This window comes from Chaetura pelagica, unplaced genomic scaffold (genome assembly GCF_000747805.2).
Source record: "Chaetura pelagica isolate M959 unplaced genomic scaffold, ChaPel_1.0 scaffold189, whole genome shotgun sequence".
Taxonomy (NCBI): domain Eukaryota; kingdom Metazoa; phylum Chordata; class Aves; order Apodiformes; family Apodidae; genus Chaetura; species Chaetura pelagica.
This window is the reverse complement of record NW_009970716.1, coordinates 1,199,406-1,203,463: the sequence shown is the minus strand read 5'-3', so window position 1 is coordinate 1,203,463 and position 4,058 is coordinate 1,199,406. Positions and strand designations below refer to the sequence as shown.

The window sequence follows — 4,058 nt, the reverse complement described above, 5'->3', positions numbered from 1 at the left end:
TCCCTACATGTATTTCAGTTTCAAATCACAGTACTAGTATTTCTAAAAGATGGTTAATCATGGTAAAAATAGATCTTAGTGTCAAGAACATTAACAGAATCTCCTTCCTAGTAGTTTCCACTCAATATACTTACATACTTATTCAACTCCATTCAAATTTTAAGAAAGCAAACAAACTGTACATCCTTGTGCTATGATTAAACTTCACAGAAGCTGCAGTTACAGGTCGATTATGTATCTGCATGTATACATGGTACAGTTAAAATGCTGTACCATTCCTCTTAGTTAAGATCATTTGCTAGCTACCTATTTTATCAAGATGAAACAAATGTACAAGGAAAGCACACATTTTTTTATTGCTTATCTTTTAATTAGATAAGCAGTAATATACAGTTAATCACTAAGTCATTAGATAAAAATCACAATACTTAGGTTGCAGCTGCAGATTCACTCTGGTATCACTGAAAGGTCAAAGAATGCCTGGAAGTCATTTCATTTCCATTTAAATCAAATGAGTGTGCACTCAGGTATTCCTCTAGTGTTAAAGTTTGCAATCTATCTTGCTCATGCAGCTTATTTCACAGAATTGTTACAGGCTTCAAGTCAAGCAAAGTGCATCAGACTGATGGCAGTAACTCTGACAGTCACACAACATATCTTCACAAATGGATACTGGCTAGCAACTATTACAGAACATATGTAATCCATATAAATCAGTTTCAATGTTAACATAAGCAGTAAAAGAAAGGAATTAAATTACTGTGCTTGTACCAATTTGTACTATACACCAAAACTAAAAAAGTCACTGCTATATTATTAGAAAGGGATTTAAGGCCTAAATTGAACAGATATTTGTTGCCCTCAAAACTAAGGGTGGAATTTTTTAGTTCATTTCCTACAGGAATGAACACTACTAGCATGTTCCCTGTGGAAGCAACACTGAGCCTTATGAGGGAAACAACAGAAAACAGTGAGGATAGAAAGGGCAGAGATGGAGGAGACAGACCTGGCTTTTCTTGCACTTCTTTGTGGGAACGCACCACAACAGTTTGTATTTGTAAGATCTTGCATCACCTCCTAGATAAGACTAGCAAGTCTCACTGAAAATCAAGATTATCATGGCTGTGGAAACCACTCTGTGGTTTTGGCATGCTTGCTTAATTTGGGAAGTGCAACAGGGAGCCTGCCACAACTCAGTAGGTTCCCAGAGGATGCACAAAAGGCACTACTTGAATATCAGGACTTCCATATCTAGCTTGCTGCAATTACGTAGCCAGAGTCTATTAAAGCTGAAATCAACATGCAATCTAAACACAAGGTTCACTGACAGCTTCCTCTGTAACAGTCTGAAAAGTGCTTTCATTTTTTTTAATTAAATGTACCCTAAAATACTTAATCTTTAGTGCACTACATAGACATTATAGAAATGTCAGATATTAAATATTTAACATTTCCATTAGCAGGATCCCACTACTGGGAGCACTAAAAGAAGTAGGAAGATAAGTTTAGTGACTGTAAACTATTTTTTCTCTCAAAGCTACCTAATGCCATCTCTTTCACATTATATTACCATGTGGGGTTTTTTTTTATGTATACATTTTTGGTCTGCTTGCACTTTATGTCATCCAATTACTATATAAATTAACTTTCAGTTGCTAAGAGTTCAGAGGCAATCCCAGCCATTCTCCAGGGGCATTAATATGATGACTAGTAAAATTTAATTCATAAGCAACTCCCTAAGGAATGAGACATGTCCGCTACAAAACTGATCACTTCTTCTTCCTCTTTTTGTCTTCCACCCCACAAACCACAGAAAGTACAGTGAAAATACCAGAGCTCTGTACAGACCATGGGCACCTGACACTCAGGATCAGCCCAATTATTTGCAGAGAATTTAAAGTGGTGATGACAATTTTGTCCTGCTTTAATGTGCTTTCCACATCTTTATTAAGAACAGCATATATTTAGCCAAAATGAAAAGTATAAGAGGTTATGCCATTCCCACCTAAACCCAAGAAGAGTTACAACCATGATAGCTCCACTCACAGTCAGTAGAGTATCTTGACATTTTGAAGAGGTCTTAATTTTTATTTGTAGCTTCACCAGACAACTCCAGTGGGAAGGTCTCCATCATGGGAAGTCTCCGGTGCAGCCTTCCACTCAAAGCAGGGCAAGCTCTGAGGTCACAGCAGGTCACTCAAGGCTTGACCTGGTTGGGTCTTGCAGACCTCCAAACATGGAAACTGCACAACCTCTCTGAGCAACCTGCTCTACACTTTTGTCTTTTCACTATTTACTAATTTAAATAAACTTGAAATGAACAAGGAAAAAAAATACAAATAAATTTCAGATTTTCTGTCTTGTTTGATTGGAGGACCTCTGATCCTTCCTGAAGTTTAAAACTGAATTACAAATAGGTCTTCAGCTGAGGACATTGATATCTTACATAAAGTTATTAATGACGCAATTCCAGGGAGAGCGGAAAAAAATCTGTCCAGGCATCTGACAGCTTTTCCAGCCACTACTAAGTAAATCCATTTAAAGAGGTATTTCTATTAGACACAACATTTCTTAGCATTTAACAAGTGTCTTGGCTTAAAATGCACATTTCCTGTTATTTACATGGAATCATCTGTTTTTATCTAGAAAATATCATACACTGGTAAAAGTGCCAACTGCTAGAAAAAAGAAACCAACACCAGACTTCTAGACCAGTACACTAGATTAACAAGAGCCTGGGGCTCACTCATCCATTAGCTAAACCAGCAAAGGAACCAACACAAATCAGAAATTAATATAACCAGATGTGGAGGAACCAGACTTCCACTGTTCTACACAGTGAAAGGAGCTATTCTTACTCGCTCTGTTCGTAGTTTACTGGCCATTTCAGAGATGACTGACTAACCCATGCCACTACCAGACCACTGACCATGCACTTAAGACTATAATGTCTCTGCAGTGGTGATGGCATGCAGTTCAAAACTTTTGATTCCTAAGCTGTAGCCACTGATGCACAGCCACAGGACCCAGATAAGAAATAAATTATGATGGCTGGAAAAAAAGAAGTGACCCAAATATATAGAAATCCTTCTGTATGCCCTCCAACAAAGGAGAGCAAACACCTCCTGCCAACTTGAAATCTCAATTCAGATGTTTTTGGAGGAGTTACACATGCAAGTTCCCCCAAAAGAAGACCAAGAGAAAGAAGGCAACAGGACACTGTGTACATATTCATCTCTAGGAATCTGAATTATTGATCTCAGTAATACTAAATAGATTTGAACTACTGTTTTAAAGGTGGAAATCCCTTCAGATTTACATAGTCAGCAGGATCAGCTGAGATGGTATAATCAGGATCTAACCAAGGTTGCTAGACCATGTTCTTTAAAGAAACATTTACTTTGGAAAACTATACAGTTCAAAACTGCTGATCTTTTCACTCAAGTTTCACTGTATCACATTGCAAAGTCCAGCTTTTCTCCAGGGTTTAGAATGGTGTAGAAGGAAAGACAGAAGACAGCAAACATCACTCAAAACCAGAAAAAAAAAAAAAAAAAAAAAGGAGAAAAAGTGCACCATCCTGTCATGGAAGTGGACAATGACATGACATTGTAAAAGTACATAATGATGTAGAAGTCAAAACATATGTCCATTAATGTAAATTTAATTGAGAATTTTCTGTAAATACCAGTGGTGGTCTTGATGGAAAAAACTTTTTCTGCATCCCTTACTTGTCTCCAAGCAAATGTTTAAATATTTTTCTTATTTAATACTACTGAAAAATTTTATGTAGGATGCTATTCTGCAGTTATGTGCACTGAGGATTGTGTACTTCTGCAATGCTAATGGCTTGGCTGTTCAGCTTGGGAGAGTGTTCAGCTGTGCTCCTCTTTCTGGCTTTCATGCTCAGGCTTCATCCTAACACAGAGCTGGTTCGTGGCTGATTGTGCAACACGGCTGAGAGTTTAGAAACAATCTGTGATCCTGTAGGGTTAGTGTGCTCTGATTTGCAATATTTTTAATCACTTTGATTTTAAAATGTGTTCTAAAGAGTAGCT

The 4,058-nt window shown here is 37.4% G+C and overlaps 1 protein-coding gene across 1 annotated transcript in view; it reads right to left on the bottom strand.

The window, feature by feature from the left end:
- The window catches only part of GABRG1 (gamma-aminobutyric acid (GABA) A receptor, gamma 1), a 55,677-nt gene that overhangs the window by 34,177 nt on the left and 17,442 nt on the right, over nt 1-4,058 (bottom strand). The window lies entirely within an intron of this gene.